The sequence below is a fragment of the Heterodontus francisci genome, chromosome 24 (assembly GCF_036365525.1).
Source record: "Heterodontus francisci isolate sHetFra1 chromosome 24, sHetFra1.hap1, whole genome shotgun sequence".
In the NCBI taxonomy this organism is placed as follows: Eukaryota; Metazoa; Chordata; class Chondrichthyes; order Heterodontiformes; family Heterodontidae; genus Heterodontus; species Heterodontus francisci.
The window spans coordinates 21,383,883-21,403,594 of NC_090394.1; the positions used below are offsets into that span (position 1 = coordinate 21,383,883).

General features: G+C 43.4%; 1 pseudogene; it reads right to left on the reverse strand.

Moving 5' to 3' along the window:
- Window positions 1-18,543: 18,543 nt before the first annotated feature.
- LOC137383593 (large ribosomal subunit protein eL34-like) lies at window positions 18,544-19,305 on the reverse strand (annotated as a pseudogene).
- Window positions 19,306-19,712: the final 407 nt, after the last annotated feature.

Sequence of the window (19,712 nt, forward strand, 5' to 3'; positions counted from 1 at the left end):
AAGGCAGACAGGGACTTGATTTATCAATTCATTTGAAAAGCAGCATCTGGTATAGTGCAGGACTCCCTCAGTTGCACTACTGGATTATGTGCTTTACTCACTGGAGTGACCCTTGAATGTACAACCTTCTGATCCACTGACAGAAGTGCTACCACTGAGCCAAGGCTGATATTCTTTGAATATCAGCATTATTTCAGCCAATCTTTTTTTTATTATTCGTTCGTGGGTGTGTGGGCATCACTGGCTCGGCCAGCATTTGTTACCCATCACTAATTGCCCTTGAGAAAGTGGTGGTGAGCTGCCTTCTTGAACCATTGCAGTTCTTAGGGTGTAGCTACAACCACAGTGCTGTTAGGAAGTGAGTTCCAGGATTTTGACCGAGCAACAATGATGGAACAATGATATAGTTCCAAATCAGGAGGGTGTCTGGCTTGGAGGGGAACTTGCAGGTGATGGTGTTCCCATGCATCTCTGCCCTTGTTCTTCTAGGTGGTAGAGTTTGCGGGTTTGGAAGGTGCTGTCGAAGAAGCCTTGGTGCATTGCTGCAGTGCATCTTGTAGTTGGTACATACTGCTGCCATTGTGCATCGGTAGTGAAAGGAGTTAATTTTGAAGGTGGTAAATGTGGTGCCAATTAAACGCGCTGCTTTGTCCTGGATGGTGTCAAGCTTCTTGTGTGTTGTTGGAGCTGCACCCACCCAGGCAAGTGGAGAGTATTGCATCACACTCCTGACTTACACAGAAACATAGAAAATAGGAGCAGGAGTAGGCCATTCGGCTCTTCAAGCCTGCTCTGCCATTCATTATGATCATAACTGATCATCCAACTCAGTAGCCTGTTCCCACTTTCCCCCCATATCCTTGATCCCTTTCACCCAAGAGCTATATCTAACTCCTTCTTGAAAACTTACAATGTTTTGACCTCAACTGCTTTCTATGGTAGCGAATTCCACAGGCTCACCACTCTCTGGGTGAAGTAATTTCTCCTCAACTCAGTCCTGAAAGGTTTACCCCGTATCCTTAGACTATGACCCCTGGTTCTGGACTCCCCCACCATCAGGAACATCCTTCCTGCATCTACCCTGTCAAGTCCTGTTAGAATTTTAAAGGTTTCTATGAGATCCCCCCTCACTCTTCTGAACTCCAGCAAATATAATCCCAACCGATTCAATCTCTCCACATACGTCAGTCCCGCATCCCAGGAATCAGTCTGGTAAACCTGTGCTGCACTCCGTCTATATCAAGAACATCCTTCCTCAGATAAGGAGACCAAAACTGCACACAATATTCCGGTGTGGCCTCACCAAGGCCCTGTATAATTGCAGCAAGACATCCCTACTCCTGTACTCGAATCCTCTCGCTATGAAGGCCAACATACCATTTGCCTTTTTTACCACCTGTTGCACCTGCATGCTTACCTTCAGCGAACGGTGTACAAGAACATCCAGGTCTCACTGCATATTCCCCTCTCTCAGTTTATAGCCATTCAGATAATAATCTGCCTTCCTGTTTTTGCTACCAAAGCAGATAACCTCACGTTTATCCACATTACACTGCATCTGCCATGCATTTGCCCACTCACTCAACTTGTCCAAATCACCCTGAAGCCTCTCTGCATCCTCCTCACAACTCACCCTCCCACCCAGTTTTGTGTCATCTGCAAATTTGGAGATATTACATTTAGTTCCCTCATCTAAATCATTAATGTATTGTGAATAGCTGGGGTCCTAGCACCGATCCCTGCAGCACCCCACTAGTCACTGCCTTCCATTCTGAAAATGTCTTGTAGATGGTGGACAGGCATTGGGGAGACAGGAAGTGAGTTACCTGCTACAGAATTCCCAGCCCCTGACCTGCTCTTGTAGCCACAGCATTTACGTGGCTGGTCCAGTTCAGTTTCTGGTCAATGGTAACCCCCCCAGGATGTTGATAGTGGGAGATTCAGCGATGGTAATGCCATTGAACATCAAGTGGAGATAGTTAGATTCTCTCTTGTTTGAGCTAGTCATTGCCATCAGGGATGTCCTGTATTGAAGGGTAGATACTCCCCCAGAGGAGGGAGGTACAAACAAAAGGCAAATCATCACAGACATTCTCACATGCCACCTAGTAATCACATACAGAACAGTATTGTTTGTGGCATAGGAACAGCACCTAAAAGAGAGAAAAAAGTAACCAAAAAAGCAGTATTATTTCAACTGGAAGTTAAGAACCAATGGAGCCATTGAGTATATCAGGGTGAGCATTGCACACATAGCGAGCACAGTGTCTCAAGAGCTTTGCTTTATTGATGTGTTGGAGTTAGCCCTGGTTCAGTGCTAGCATTATTGCCTCTGTCAAAGGTTATAGATTCAATCTCCACTGCAGAGATTTGAGCTCATAATCTGGGAAGACAATTTAGTGCAGTACTGAGGGACAGCTGCACTGTCAGAGATAGTGTCTTTTGGATGAGGTGTTAAATGAAGACCTGGTTTTCCCATACAGAGAGGTATGTAGCATCTCATGGTAGTATTTGAAGAAAGACAGGGAAGGTGTTCTGGTTGAGCAATGTGATAAATGATCGAATAGTCTGTGTTAGTGATGTTGATTGAGGGATAAATAATGGCCAGAACACCAAGGTAAACTGCTCATCTTCAAAATAATCCCTTGGGACCTTTTACGTCCACCTGAGAGGGCAGGTGGGACTTGGTTTAGCATCTCATCCAAAAGACAGAAAGAATAGTATTCAACATCAAGCCTTGTTTTTCGCAGTACTAATCTTCAATAAATGAGAGTTACTAATAACTGTGATCAGATCTTGAAGAACATTACAAATTATCCTTATGATAGCATGTTGCATGCACCTAGTGTTTCCTCGCATATTTTTAGTGCTGTGCCCTGAGATGGGGGAGATCAACACAATAACTACAATTATTGTGATGCTGTCCCTGCTTTGAAAAGGCATCAGTGCACACAGAGCTTTTCACATGTTCACAACAGGCGTATCATACTTATTATTATGATGATGATTATTCCCCTCCTCCCCTCCAGGTATATCCTGCATCTTATTGGTTAATGTCAGCATTTACACATTATATTTGTCATTATTTTCTCCCAGCAAATGTCAGATGAGGATTTTGGCAGATCAGTGCAGTTGTTTGACTTGCTGTTGCTTGCTATATTTATGCACAATCTGTTCCAAGAGTTGCTCTATGCAGGCAAAATATTCTTTATGACAATATTTTCAAAGCTTTTTAGTGTGGCTTATTTTGGACAAAGAAAATATTCATGTGACCCTTCCCGTCTCCAGTAAGAACTGAACTAATGATGGTGTTCCCTTGTTCAAGCCAAAAATATTAAGAAGTGATCTAACTCCTTTGCAATGAAAGGTTAACTTCCCTTTACTGTGAGTTGGAACTGATTAGAAGGAATGTGTGAGTGTGAAGCTGATTTGCTTGTTTCCCTGTCCAGGTTCCTGGGAAGTAGAGACTGAATACTGTTTGCTAACAACAGCCAATTGAAGCTAACAATCTAATCTACCCCAAGAAGGATGAAAAAGAGCCCGAGAAATATTATTTTAATCTTAAAGGTTCTTGTTTAACTTTCCTCTTGTTATTTTAAAGTTTGCATTAATGAGTTAAAAGGTCGAGACTCTGAGGCACACCAGCACGTAACAAGCATAAAGAACTGAGAGAGAAGTGATCATATCTTTTCACCATGTTTGCCTTCTCACACTCAAAACTTCTGATTATAATCTGAGCACATTTCCCAGTTGTAATTTTGTTACTATCAATTACACAGCATTCATTGTCATATTTTCATAATTAATTCAATAGTTATTTTAACTTTGCATGGCTATAAAGGGTAGCTTTAGTAATGCTCTTTGAAATGAACTTTAATAATTTTTAAAATGAGACAATCTAACAAATTTTAGTTACTGCATTTTGACACTGATGTTCGTTGAGACTCATCAAACCCAACAGGAATCATTCAAGGAATAGTTTAATGACAGCCTTCCTTCCAGAATGGACAAACTCTTTGAGAATGAGTTTTGCTAATGTATTTTCAATAATATACACTGATGTTATAATACTGTGAAACGCATCAAATTATTTGCTTTGTTCAAGGGATTTGTAAGAAATATGGGTTTTTATATATTTTTCTTGTACTATGAATTTTAGGTACTGTACTTTACAAATATTTGTGTGGGCTTTTAGTAAACAAAGAGTTAACTGCTGGTATGTGAAGAGCTGCTTACATTGATTAGGTTAGGTGTAAATAAAGGATGTCATGCGGTGATTAGGAATAACATGTTGTATGAAACTAGACATTTATAGAGACAAAGGGTAAGAGGTTAAAACAATTCAGACTGATTAAATGGAAATTAGAACAGTTTAAAAGGATTGAGTCTGTCTGCAGAATGTATAGTTTAACAATAAAAGGCAGGAAGAAGACAGTTGAATGGTTACGCTGGCTGCATATGTTATCTTTGTCTATTGTAATCCAGGAGAAGGCCACGATTATGTGTAATGGTCTGCAGGCATAACTGTAAATAGGCTATCGCTTATATTAACCATATGAATGGAGGGAGTTGGTTCCTTTTACCAAATATGGTAGGAGAAATCATAAATCTTAGTGGGTCTTTTTTAAACTGAGGCACCTATTTTAATGCTTGTCAACCTTATACTACCACATAATAAGACAGTGTACTGTCACTCTTATACTGCGGTTAAATCATTGTCAAGAAAACACAACATGCCAAATGAGAAATATTAATTTAATTGGTTGGAAACATACATTAGATTTTTAATGGAGAAAATCTTGCAGTTAACTTTTTAAGAAAACCTAGCAGCCAAGATGGCCACTGAAACTTGCATCTGAAACACCTTTTCATATTCAAAAGATGCACCTGGAGCCAGAGGTTTGAACAGCACGAACCCAGGACAATGGCTTGCTCTAAGTGATTGAATTACCTAAACTGGCTTCATTAGCACGACAGTCAAGGCAATCCTAACACCTTGACTTTGAAATAGCAAACCTCCTCCAAGTGTAAGTTGGCATCCTGGGGCCTGTGGAGCCAATTCCTAACCTTGGATTTCATTAGAAGGTTCCAGAAAACCTGAAGCAGCCATGTGACTGTCTGTCCATCTCGGGGAAGCTTTTTTTTCCCTTGGACAAAGAGACAGGCAGTAACACAGACTGTGCAGCAGGAAAAGGCTGCATGCCTCCCTTTCTCTCTCTCTCTCCCCAGATAACACAAATTTGAAAACTGTGACTGTGAATCCCTCCAAGCCTACAGATTGCTACAGACAGGGACCAGAGGAAGAGAACCAACAACAAGTCTGCCTCCAAGAAAACCTTGAGCCAAGCGGGACAACCACAAAGTGCACTCTGACCAGCCGAGGACTTCAAGAATACAGCTTCAGCCAGAAGATTACCAGATCATCCACTTCACAGACTGTGTATTTAATTTCCATTTATTCTGGACTTTAATCCAACCACCAAGTCTATTTTTCCCTCTGTAATCTATTTGTGTGTGTGTGATTCTCATGTGAATGTGTGCATGAATATGTAGCTTTTTTATTATTTTTAAATCGGGGTTAGATTGTTAAATATAATAACTTCTTGTTTAAACTCAAGAAAACCTGTCCAATTGGTTCTTTCAAGATCACAGTAAAAGAAAAAGGTAAAGCACTCACAGAGGTGGTAAACACAACCACTGTTTAAAAGGAATAAACCCTGTTGCGGTCAAATAAGAGGAAGGGCAAGAAGGGCGACTGTAACCCCCCCTCCTCACTTGGCCTTAACACCTTATGCTTTTGTATAATTAAATGTGTATGAATGTGTAGTTAGCTTTAGACATTTACAACTATTAGGAAATTACAGCTTGCTTAAAGCAAGGGTCGACAGTGTCATGCGATCAGACAGTGTGAATGAACAGAGAAGACAGATGATCTGACTGAAAATGTATATTGGGGAAGGGGCTTCATCGTTAACAAGGAAACTAGTAACCAATGAAAAAGCAGCAAATGAACCAAAGACCAAAAAAGGAATGTATGAGAGCAGAGGCTGAAGCACCAGAATACGCCATTAGAACTGTATAAAAATCCCCGGAGCCTGTCCAATATACTCAAGCCACTACTGAAGGCCAGAAGAAGAGGAATAGAGGGGAGAACATCGTCTAGAGTCTGACAGTTTTGACAAAGTAAGGACCTGTGGATCGCCTATTGTTAAATATACCTTAAATATAATTTGGCTGTTATCCCTGTCTCACCAACCTGATTGCTTTGTTTGAACAAATAAAAGGGATATTTTTCCCACAAATTCTTTTTGTTAGTTGTTGGCAGTTGTTGTTGTAAATTGGTCGCCTGTTCCTATTTCTAGTAAAATCGAGAGAGTGGTTAGAATGATGAACTAGTTGATTGGTCCTATGTATTGGAGAGTAAAGATGGAACAGTGAACTGACTGAAGTATAAAGTAAAGAAATATAAGCATTATTGTAATTCTAATAATGCGTTACAATCTTAAAACACAACCTCAAAATGCTGACCAAATAACTTTGTTATGATAGTTGAGAATCGAGGCAATCACTTAATGTTTGTGAAAGCAAGAAGTAGTATTTTAGGCACATAGGGCTAGATTTTAACTAACCTGATCCACCGAAAGCAGAGGAGGTCTGTGGTCCCCCGCACGCAGTGGAGTTTTAACTCTACAATGTGTGTACAGCCTCACTGACCAGTTCCCCGCCTGCAAGCCAACCTGATTGACAGGCTTAGCTTCCAGTCGGGTGGGGAGCAATTGGGTGGAGGTTGAAGGACAAGGTAGGTCTGTGACCTGGGGTGGGGGTGTGGGTATCAGAGGCATCGAGTGGGGGAATCAGAGGCCTGCAGCAGATCGAAGGCATGGGGGAGAGGGGAATCGGAGGCCTTGGGGAGGTGGGGGGGGGGGCATCAGAGGCCTGGGAGGGAGTTTGGAGGTCTTGAGGGGAGGTTGGAGGCCTCATAGGGAAGGGTGGGTGATCAGAAAGGTGGGGTTGGAGGTGTGCCCAATCACAGGTTGGGAGGGGGTTTGGTGTTGCCTGGGCAGGCACACTGAATCCAGCATGTAAGTGAAGATGTGGAGTCACAATCCTCATTCCAGGTATTATGGGGTAGTTTCCACTAGTTTGCACTTGAAATAGTAGCATCATCCAGGCAGAGTCAAACAAACCAAGGGCAAAAACCCATACAGTGAGGTGATTAAAGTACTAGAAGGTTCTTTCAGGGGGCGGCGCAGTGGTTAGCACCGCAGCCTCACAGCTCCAGTGAACCGGGTTCAGTTCTGGGCACTGCCTGTGCGGAGTTTGCAAGTTCTCCCTGTGACCGCATGGGTTTCCGCCAGGTGCTCCAGTTTCCTCCCACAGCCAAAGACATGCAGTTGATAGGTAAATTGGCCATTGTAAATTGCCCCTAGTGTAGGTAGGTGGTAGGAGAATGGTGGGGATGTGGTAGGGAATATGGGATTAATGTAGGATTAGTATAAATGGGTGGTTGACGGTCGACACAGACTCAGTGGGCCGAAGTGCCTGTTTCAGTGCTGTATCTCTCTATGACTGTAGATCAAGAAAAATGTCACCGCGAGTGAGCTAAATTCAACAGGCACAGCCAAAGTCAGTTAAAGTATTGTTTCATTTATTAATGATCTGTTTAAAGTAGCAGAGGATTGCGACTATGGGAGTCTGCGAGAGGAACTGTTTTGGGACAGAATAGCAGTCGGGGTTATAGGTGAAGCGCAGTCAGACCAGCTTCAGTCAAAGGAAGCTTTGACTTTGAAAAAAGCCATTTTATTAAGCAAGCAGGAAGAAGTACGAAAGAGTAATTGATTACTAGTTCGGGGGGATCGGGGGAGGGCAGCCTCGAAAGCTCTGGAATCAGTCGGGTCCATTGAGAAAACAGAGAAATGATGCAAGAAAGCCCAAGAGACGGGAAAGGCACCTACAGGCAGCAACACTGAACTGCAGTAGGTGTGGCCGGGAGCAGCACTGGAGGGAAAATTGCCCAGCCTGGGAAGCTGAATGTTTCTAGTGCCAGAGAAAGGGGGCACTTTCAGCAGATCGGTCACAGCAGAAAACAAACACGGCAGGTGGAGAAAAAGATAGAGGAAATAAAGGAGGGTCAAACAATTAATATTCCCTTCCGAGGAGAAGTACAGGGAAATATGAAGATTTCTGGGAAGCAGAAATTCTAGTGGGTGAAAATCAAACCACTTTTAAATTAGATACAGGAGTAGCGGTTTCTATCCTGGCTGATCAAACACCTTGGCTGAGGAATGAAAGGCTGAGAAAAACCAACAAAAAATTATGCAGGCCAGGAGGGATTAAGCTGAAGGTTGTGGGAGAAATACAGAAAACCTTATCATACAAAAACAACACAATACCAGAAACATGTATATCATTAGGAACCAAGCCTGTTTTCTCCTTAGTAAAAAAGCATGCCTAGCCTTAATGATGTTACGATGGACCATCCCAGAAAACTCTTCGTTGGTGGCCTGCAAACAAACGAAAAGGCAATTGAAGTAGTGTTTGGCAAATATGGAAGAATAGTAGAAGTCCTGCTGATGAAAGATTGTGAAACAAATAAGTCGAGGGGTTTGCATGTGTTACCTTTGAAAGTCCAGGAGATGAGACAGATGCAGCCCGGGATATGAATGAGAAGCCTTTGGATGGAAAACCCTTTAAAGTACAGCAAGCTATTAGATCAACAGCTGAAAATAGTAGATTATGTAGACACCTCCACCCCCAAGAAGCCATGGTCTTTCTAGGAGGATTCAAGGAGGGATGAGAGGTTCCCCTCAGAAAGGTGGGCATGGTGAGTGCATCCAGGCAAAGGAACAGCTCTACCTTAAGAGGAATGCACCACCACTAAAAGTTCCCTTCCTTCGAGACCAACACGAAGTGGAGGAATGGGGGGAAGAGGAAGTAGATCAAGAAGGCCTGCCTCACGTGAAAGGGACAGTTATGGTTCACCTCCATCTCGCAGAAGAATTGATAGAAGATCAAGAGAACCAGCTACCAGAGAGAACTGATGAACCGGTGACACAACCAACAACAGATAACCCAGACAACAGTGAAAACAGAGAACGAGTCATCCGATAATTCCACTCACACACAGAAAGTGAGGAAGAAGAATTGAAAGACTCAATACCACAAACAAGTGAAAGAAGAACACACTATGGCAGAGTGTTGAGAACCCCACAGTGTTACAGACCTGATGAGTGAAGTCAGAGACTTGGGGGGAGATGTAGTATAATGTACATAAGCTGTTGGTGGGTAGATTATGTATATAGAGCTTAAGCATCATCACAGGATGTGATGTCATGAGTCTGTACCTCATGCTGCTCAGTGTTCTTCCAGATATCCTAGTAAGAAGATGCCTGTAAATAAACTCCTGTTAATTTGACCAGAGTCTGCTTTCCTCATTCAATACTAATAGCACATTGATAAGATAGTACAAGGCCCTGCCCACAAAACCAACCACACCCCTAGGCCAAAATTGCAGGATTCCACCAATTGTGCTTACTTGGGAAGGCTATACAAAATCTTAGGCACACAAACATTAGTAGTCACATTTTAAAATTTGTTCACATCAAGAAAGTTTTAACTTACTAAGAAACTGACTAGTGTACACCAATATTAAATTGATCAGTGTAGTTTTTTTAAAGCCATTTTCAGAGATTTCAAATCAGGTTACTCACAGGAGGAGGACTGGACACGTTAAAAATGCTTATTTTTGATGATAAAACTGTACCTTATTACCGCTCTTAAATATATTAAGTTGGACCCTTTAATGGAAAGAAAAGAAACAATTATATTCTATCATGCTGCCCAATTGTGCTGTTGCTGGGAGTGAAAGGGAGCAGGGGTTTATATTGGCTGAGAAAACTTTTTGCAGCACCTACAACACGAAGGAGTTTAAATACGGCTCAAAATCCATAAGTGACTGCAAGGAAAATGAGAGTGCCAGATCTGCTACCAGCTTTCACTGTCTGCAGCTCAGGATCCCTTTAAAGTTCTCTTAAAAAAGCAGCCTCCCAACTTCAGCTTCCCAGGTTCGCTGGTCAGAATCAGAAACTGTTGATAACAAAGTGGGCAAGGACAAAAATGGCCATTGGCGTCATGACAATGTCATTTGCATTTAGTTATGGGGCTCCTGCCTGTTTTCTGGTGGGACGTTCAACCACTAAAATCAAGCCCAAAAATCAGAACAGGCAGACAATAGATAGTGAGTCAGCGCTTCAATTCTACTTGCCATTTTGGTTGTGCTGTCACACAAAATTGGTCCAAGGTACACAAAATCCAAGCCCTTTATTTTTATAGTCATAGTACATGAATTTATTTGGAGCTGCTCCCATTCCACCACCTTAAGTGTAGCAAAAAACCCACTTGCACATGTAAAATAGAGTTTCTGCTGCAATTTCAGTGAAGGTATGGTAGCGGAGTGGGAGCAGATCCGAGGAAATTCCCAATCATCATGTTCATGCTTCTTAGATCCAGTAGATGATAAAAGTTAAGAGAAATGCTGTTGGTGGCACCTGCTGCATTGCTGTATTAGCCTAAAAGAAAGACCGTGATTGCACTTCCAAAGTAATTATATGTGAAGTATTTGGGACACCCTCCAGCTGTGAAAAGGTTATAATATCAATGCAAGTTCCTTCTCTTCTTTCAAGGATTGCCATGAGCATCATGTATATATCCTCAGTTGTCCGCATTGATCAGAATTTCACTTAATTAATGGAATCCATGTGGGGAATAAATGAGTAAAGATTTCTTGATGTGCCAGTTCAGATGCTTTTCTTGATATCAAAGTCAATTGAAATCTCTAAATTGTCCAACATACAGTTCTGGATGAGCAAAAATATTGGGAATATTGAGAAGAATGAAACCGTTGTCTTCTGTCCCTGCCACAAATTCTGTTCCCTAGCCACCGACTCCATCCCTCTCCCTGACAAATGTCTGAGGCTGAACCAGACTGTCTGCTACCTCGGTGTCATATTTGACCCCAAGATGAGCTTTCAACCATGTATCCGCGATATCACCTATCCCACCTATTTCCACCTTCATAACGTCACCCACCTTTGCCCCTGCCTCAGCTCATCTGCTGCTGAAACCCTCATCCATGCCTTTGTTATCTCTAGACTTGGCTATTCCAACACTCTCCTGACCGGCCTCCCACATTCTACCCTCTGTAAACTTGAGGTCATCCAAATCACTGCTGCCTGTGTCCTAACTTGCATCAAGTCCTGATCACCCACTGCCCATCCCTCCCCACCCACCCCCCCCCCCCCCCCACCCCCATGCTCGCTGACCTACATTGACTCTCGGTTAAGCAACACTCAATTTTAAAATTATCGTCCTTGTTTACAAATCGCTTCCTATCTCTGTAATCTCCTCAAGCCCGACAATCATCCGAGATATCTGTGCTCCTCTAATTCTGGCCTCTTGAGCATCCCAATTTTAAGTGCTCCACCATCGGTGGCCGTGCCTTCAGCTGTCTGGGCCCTAAGCTCTGGAATTTCCTCCCTAAACCTCTCCGCCTTTCCACCTTTCTTTCCTCCTTTAAGACTCTCCTTAAAACCTGCCTCTTTGACCAAATAGTTCCTCCAGTGTCAAATCTTTGCTAAAGCTCCTGTGAAGCTATTTTACTATGTTAAAGGCACTATATAAATGCAAATTGCTGTTGTTTTATCTGTCTGATTGTTTCAGATCTAACGGTGTTATTAGCTGAATTCTCTTTCACTGACAGCGCCCCATACCTCAACTCACCATTGTTTACTGAAACACTTCATCCTAACCAATGTATCTGATGTATCTTTTACTCTGCACACTTATCTTCTATTATGTGTTGGAAACATTGCTTGGAATTTTGATCAACTGTTACTGCTGATGTCCTGCATTCTACTGTGCTCTACCATACAGTATTTCAGGGTTGAAAATGGATTAGATTTGAGATTGAACACAGGAAAACCCTTTTATGGCCTGTTTAAGATTCCCCAAAAACTATAGAGTGAAAGATTTTTAGAGTTTTTCTTACATGCATTATAATGAGAATCAATCCCATCGTAAATCAATGGTTATCTTGAGGTGAATGAAGGCAAAAGTCTGCATTAACCTCTCAAGCTAAAAATACCGGGGGCTGGATTTTGTTCTCCTCCCGATGTCGGGCTCCGTGACGGGGTGGGGGGGCCAGAAGATCGGAATAGCAACGGCCCACCATGGAACCCAACGTCAGGATTGCCAGGCCTGATCTTCCCGATGACGGGGAAGTTCTGTGGCAGCCCCCCCACCGCTTTGGGACAGGACCTGACTTTACATATTTAAATTAGCTGTTTGCATTAATTAAAATCTAATCCGCAACAATCTTACCGGCAGTTGCGAATCTTCAGTGCGATGGGCGGCTCTCACACACCTTCACTTTCCTGTCCAGGAAAGCTGGCGCCACTGAGGTGGGGAAGGGGGAGCTCTGAATTTGTAGTGTAGTCAGTGGAGTGGGGGTGGGGTGGGGGGGGGGGGGGTGGGGAACAGGGTGAAATCTGCACTTAGTGCAATTGTGGGGTGGTAAAGGGATCAACTCTGCACTTAGTGTAGTTGGGGGAGGGATGTGGCAAATATGTATTTATGGTGTAGTTGGTGGGGGACGGAGGTAATCTTTAAAAATGGCCCCAACGCTGCGCAGAAACAGTTGATGCTGTTTACGGTGTCACTGAAGCCGCACCCACCACTTGATTGGGGGGTGGGGGGGGGGGGGGCGCGACGGCTGCCCTGCATATGATAATGAGCTGCCAGGCTCAAGATCATGGCAGCCTGGTGGCCCGTGCGTTCCGGACGCCAGTTTTTACGCCCATCACCGCGCCAGGTGGCGGGCCTACAAAATCCAGCGCTGGAAGTGCCTTTCAGTCAATTTCCTGTTTCTTCAGACCCTGAATTGTCTTTAAAATTTGGAAGTGGTAAGTTTGGATGGAACAATCAGGATTGTGCTACATACTTACCCTAAAAGTTAAAAAAAAACTGTAATGCTGACTAACAAAGAACACTGTGAAAAATATAAGGGCAGCTCTTTATTTATATTTCAGTCTGATCAATATAGATCACCCCAGCATTTCAAGGTGTTGATTTTGACTTTATTTGATAATGTAAAATCAGTGATAGCAAATTCACAGCCCGTTTTACATCTCTCCTGATTTTTTATTTCAGTTGACTTCAATGGAAATACAAATTGGGAGAGATGTGAAAGGGCTGATGATTAACTAGCACCCATTTCACACTATTGCATAAAGTCAAGATCAACACCAATAAGTTTACAGCAATTTCATGAAAAATCAATCACTAAATTATACATGAGGTATCAGCTGACAGAAGCACTGAGCTCATCAATTCAGACGTTACTTGATGTAAAGCTCTCAGTTAATTTTAGAATGGAATAGCTTTTTTAACCTCTGTGGAGATCTGTCACTTTCTCAATTTTTGGTCAGGAAATGTAAAACAGTTTTCTGGGCTGGTATGGAACAGCTTTGAAAGGGATAATTCAGCAGGGATGATGGATGTGATGTGGTGGGATCTAAAAGAAAGAGAAAATGGGAGGGGTTATAGAGAGGAAGCCATTTGAGGTTCTCTGAACTTGTTCCTTCAGCAGATCACATCATTAGTCATTAACTATTAAGTATTTGTCTGGAGGAAATGACTGATTCATCTCCTTCGTTTCTTTTGACTTTGTCAGTCAAGATCAATAAGCCCAGTTATTTGAGGCTCATACACATTTCATCAACTGCCACAGGGGTATTATTATTAGAATCCACTGCCATTGTAACCTATCTAAACAAACAGATTATTTAATAACCGTATTATACACAGCCTGGAGGAGAGCAGAGACCTGGTGCAGCGTCAGAATATAAAACCTGCTCCTGCTTAAAGGGGCATTGCAAAAGTAGACAACCTGAGTAATGAAGATGGCAACCAAAATCGAAGAAACAAAAATACATTTCAGTGGTGGACCCCACCACCGCCGCCACCCCCCCCCCCCCCCCACCCCACCCCCCACCACGCTCACCCCCATGTCCTTGTAATGCAGGGTTGGATGGATGATCTGTTTGGAGGCCAGGATCCGAGACCCACCAAGAACCTGGTGCACATTGTGTGAGAGCGGTGGCTGTGGCAGAGAGTGGCACAATAGCAGACGTACCGTGCACCTGCCTAGTCTTTGTATTCAAGTCCTTGGAGTAGGACTTGAACACAAAACCTTCAGATTCAGTGGTCAGAGTTCTACCAGTCACAGAATAGAGCCAAAGGACAATTTATTTTTTCAAAAAATATTACCGGTTTCTCAAACTGTTGCAATGTAATTTTTTTTTCCAAAATTCATTCTCAGCCTAGAAAGTTTCCCAGTCCCAGCCTTACTCCTTTTTCACAGCTTCCAATCTTTCCCCATTTGCTTGGATTCAAACTGAGTTCCTCTGCTCCAGCTAGTGCCATTGCCAGGCCCAAATCTCCCCAGTTGCACTAGCTTCTGACCATCACTGTTTGACTGCACATAGCTGCACTATCTGATCTCGACATTACTTCACATTTATTTATGCTCATTGTTTGGAAGTGATCATTTTTTTTCATGTTCTTAATAAACCCTTTCTAAATAGATTGTGTCTTTTTGGCAAGAATAGAGGACTTGAAGTGAACAATCAGTCTGGATGACATTTAAATGAAAACATCAAATGGACACTGTTTCTGGCATTATAACATTAGTGTGTTCAGCCATAAGGGATTGTTTTTATTGATGTATTAATGAGTTTAGTAGTTCACAAAATTTCTCCAACTGAAATCAAATGCTTGTGGAAATTGAGCAAATTCAAATTAATTGAACAAAGTAATTTTGCACTGTTCTAATTGCTTCCACCATACTATTTCACATACTATTTTAAATGGACAGTTCGTCTTTTGTAAGAAGTTATTTAGCTGAATTGATGATGATTCCAATTGAAAGCAGTACTGCAGCCATATCCTCCAGACCCCATGGCTGCTGACCTCCTCTGCAACCTACGTCCAGTCTTGCTTGGTTAGGCGGGGAGAGCTCTTCCTCCTGTCCCTGGAGAAGAGGACATCCCACCTTTTCTGAGTAGCCTGGAGTAGAACATGCAGGGAGTTGTCACTAAACTGTGGGGTCACCTGGCATCTTCCTTCTGACATGCCAACAAGTGCCTCGTTCTTGCGGCCTTCACTATGCCTGCTTCGCTGACCAGTAGGCCTTCTCACACTGGCAGGCCTGGACTGCTGGCTGGGTTTTCAAGGTAGACTGGGTCCTCAAGGCAGGCTGAGCCTTTAGAGAAGACTGGGCCTTCAGGGAAGTCTTTAGCTGCATTCTGGGAGTGCTGGCAGCACTTTAAAAATAGCAGCAGCATATTCCTTGGTGTCACTAGATGCCGGAGCTGCTGCCTGCAATCCTGAAATGGTCAAACCCCGCCCCAGGCCTGCCAGCAGTTATTTGGCCAACCGGTGAGAGATAGTGGTGCAATCAGGGTCAGGTCACAAGTACCAGCGGCACGCACTTCCTGTCCCAAGATCCGCTTCTCGGCTCTCCACATAAAAACCTAGTCATTGTTACAAAGATCAAATATTGGATATCTTTACAACCTGGGAAGTGGTCAATATTGTCACTGCAACTTTTGTTTCTCATTTCAGCAATAGTTGGAAAAACTGAAGAGTACCGATCAGGGTCAAATTGGAATGTGTATGTAAAAGGCAATGGTTTTTATTTTGAAGCAAATTAATTTGCAACAGACGTCAAAGAAATGAACAATCTTAATTACTTTCTGCAGGCTGGCAATATATGCCTCGCTTAAGAATCAGATCGCCCCTACCCAGCCTAAAAACAAAAAGGAGTTGGTTCAAGTGGTCACAGAATAATAAAGCCAGAAGCCACTTGATATTGTGGAGTGGTTCAAGTTTAACCAGAGGAGGCAAAGGGATGAGGAAAATATTTCTCATTTAAGGCAGAATAGAGACTATCTGAAAGATGTGACTTTGGCGAGTTTTTTGACCGTGCAACAACAGACGCTCTGTCTGCAGTTTGAAGGAAGTGTCGATAGAAAGGAAATTGTCAGGTGAGAACAGACCCATGTTTGCTTGGACTCTCAAAATAGCACTTGGGATGGAGACTCTTACAGGTATGTTCGCAAGTTACAAACTATAGAATAAAAATCTCCTCATGTTGGAGGTAAAAATAATCATCATCCAGACCCATGTTTTTTTTAAAGAAGATTAGATTAGTTTAGAGATACAGCACTGAAACAGGCCCTTCGGCCCACCGAGTCTGTGCCGAACATCAACCACCCATTTATACTAATCCTACACTAATCCCATATTCCTACCAAACATCCCCACCTGTCCCTACATTTCCCTACCACCTACCTACACTAGTGACAATTTATAATGGCCAATTTACCTATCAACCTGCAAGTCTTTTGGCTTGTGGGAGGAAACCGGAGCACCCGGAGAAAACCCACGCAGACACAGGGAGAACTTGCAAACTCCACACAGGCAGTACCCGGAGTCGAACCCAGGCCCCTGGAGCTGTGAGGCTGCGGTGCTAACCACTGCGCCACTATGCCGCACCAAATGCCATACCACACAGAATCCACCCACTTAGTGTTGCCTAAAACAGATAAGTACTCCTAGATTGCAGACAGGGAGAAGAATTGAAGGCCTAAAATCATATCTGAACACTGAGAGGAATCCACAGCAGAAAAGACAAAAATCTACCATCCTTTATCCCGATTCCAATGAGGAACTTGAGGATGTGCCATACCATAAGTTAAGATGGATGAAGAAGGAATGTATTTTTCTGTACATTCCACAGTGGAAAAGGACAACAGGATATTGTGGTCAGTGTCTGAATAGAAAGTGTAAAAGTAATTGGATTGGACGCTGGGGACTATTATGTTATCAAAAATATATGAGGAAATAGTGAGGAAAATTACCCTACCGAGAAACAATATTTTACTAAAATGTTATTCTGAACACCATTATCAAACCTCATTGAAATAAAAATCCAAGTAAAGTACAAAAATGGGTCTGTAATTGTGTAATCCCTCGTGATAGGCTGATACTGGCTCCACAACGGAAAGTTATCCTGAGCTAATATTGAGAAGATCGTCACCTCGAAACCTGTTGGCTTACTCCACTCATGGAACAGTACAAGTGCATATTCATTCTTAAACTTGGTACAGCAAAGAATGTCCAAGAACAACTTAACGTGAAGAAGAGGGCAAAGCCCTAAGAGAAAGGATATCAGCAAATCAAGATTACATGGAGTGTGAGGGCACGCTTGAGAATATCAACTGCAGCGACTGATCGAGTCTGATCTTATCTGTGGTAAAACCTGACTGTTGTATAAGAATTTCTGGAGACAATCGAATGGGTACGATCCCCACTGGGCACATTCATGAATACTTTCTCCCTGGCTGTTCGCCAATCTCAGTGGTGATCAACAATTTTCTAAATTAAATCTTTCCCAGACACACTTGCAAATGAGTGTGCTAAAGAAGTCAGAATTTGACAGTGATAAATACTCATCGAGGACTATCATTATAGAAGGCTAAATTTTGGCACTGCATTGGTTCCAACCATAGTCCAGCAAAACATGGAGACTATTTTAGCCAAAAGAACTCAAAGTATCTTCAATGCCTCAAAAGACTGTGGATGCTGGGACAATTGAAGCTTTCGAGATGGACATATGATAGATTTTTATTAGCTGGGGAGGGTCAAAGTGGAGACCAGGAAAAGTGAATGGACTGGTGCATGTGACTGCTCGGCTGTCGGGAACAATGCGGGAAGCCATTGCGTGATGTGGCTGATGGATAAATGTAACGGATAAATACAGTGATTGAAACTGAGTGGGTCAAGTACCTTCCGATTGACCACTTGGTCACTTGTTTTCACTGTGATGCTGCTGGTCCTCTGATCGCCAGCCTGCTTCATTGTGCCAAGCAACAGCAAGGCCTGTCGTGGCTGCCATCTGTCTTTGTACGTTGCGATCTAGAGCAGGTTCCTGCCTCCATGCAGCGCCCAGCACCACTAATTGGGCATCAAGCTGGCCTCCGACCCAATTAATGGCTTTCCATTTCAAAACAGCATTGTGTCAGCAACTCAGACACAGCACAATGTCGGGACCTGGAAATGTGTCCAAATCTCGGGTTCCTGACCCCAGATTGAAAATCAATCCCTGCTAACCGAAAGGAGAAATTGAGAGAATTGTACTTACAGTTAAAAATGTTTCTAAAGAAGATGTTACAAGATCCTAGCACTGTGCATCAGAAATTAGTTGTATTTCTCTGGAGTTATTGTGTGAAACCTCACACTGTTACTGGAATTGCACCTTCTGAGTTATTCACTGGAAGGAAGTTGCATACTCATTTTGATATTTTGAAACTTGTCTTGGAAACATGTTGAAAACAATTAATGGCCACTTAAGGGCCTCATCCTGCTGCCGCTGTCATTTAACCAGTGGCAGGGGGCCCTCCACCATGTGTGGAGGCCGCCCAGTTTTTTTTTTCCAATTAGATTTTTAATCCCATCTTTATACAAAACAAGATGGTTCACTTCGACTTCTGGCTTTGTGCTTGTGCCTTCAGCACCTTCACCACTATCTTCTGTTCCTCGATAAGAAATGCACGCTTAATTCTGTCGCGTACACACGGCGCACATGAATCCACCATAAGCTCGACTGATGTGTTTCTTGGTCTTTGACAATCTCATTAGGACCTTGGGTCTAACAGCCCGAATACCGCAGCATCTTCCAGGACAGATGCCACACGCAGACTTTGGTGCTTTGCCAACCTTCTTGGTGTATAGGAAGACGATGCGGTTACCAGGTGTGTGAGACAATCTTTTCTTGTTGGAGGCTGTGTTGTAGGACAACCTACGACGGTATGTCAGACGCTGAACCACCTTTTAAAGCTGCAACCAGCGTCACCGGACCAGGGGTTCGCTGAGAGCTGCTTGGCAGTGTGGCCCACCCCTGAGCCAAAATGCTCCCCCCCCCACCACCCTCAACAACCCACCCACCCCATCCCTTACCAAGGCCTGCCTGACTGGCCCCAGCAAGCCTGTCCCGCTTACCTGCAGTCTGAGGCTCCAGTGCTGCTCCTGGTCCTGGGCCTCCCATAACACCTGCAGTGGCCAGTGGCACTGCTTGGACTGCTGAGCTGCTGGCCCTCTGATTGGCCAGCAGCTCTTGGAGGCGGGCTGCACACCCTTAAAGGGATGGGGACTCCGATGCTGAGCAGTTAATTTCCTGAGCGCCATTCGATGCAGTGGGGGAGGGGGGGGAGGGGGAGTGCGGTCCCCCAAATGGCCGAGGTGAGGTTCCCCTCGCCTTTACAGCCCAGCGTTGGAACCCTCACCAGCTGCATACAATCCAGCCTACTGTATGCATTATTGCATGATGTAGTTGCTGAATTTATTTGCATAACATTGTCTGGCTGTTAACCAGGCTTAACCTTGGATATGGTTGTCGAAATTTTGAGCAGGAAAAGTGATGTTTATTCTACTCATGTATTGTTAATTGAAAACCAGAGGGCTCCATGGTGGGAGCAGAGACTGTAACAGTTGCAGTCCAGGGTTTCCATTTCTGGAAGTTATGTGCAGACAGAATATTCCAGAGAGTCTGAAATAAAAGCAACCATTACATTACCACACCAACTTGAGTGTTT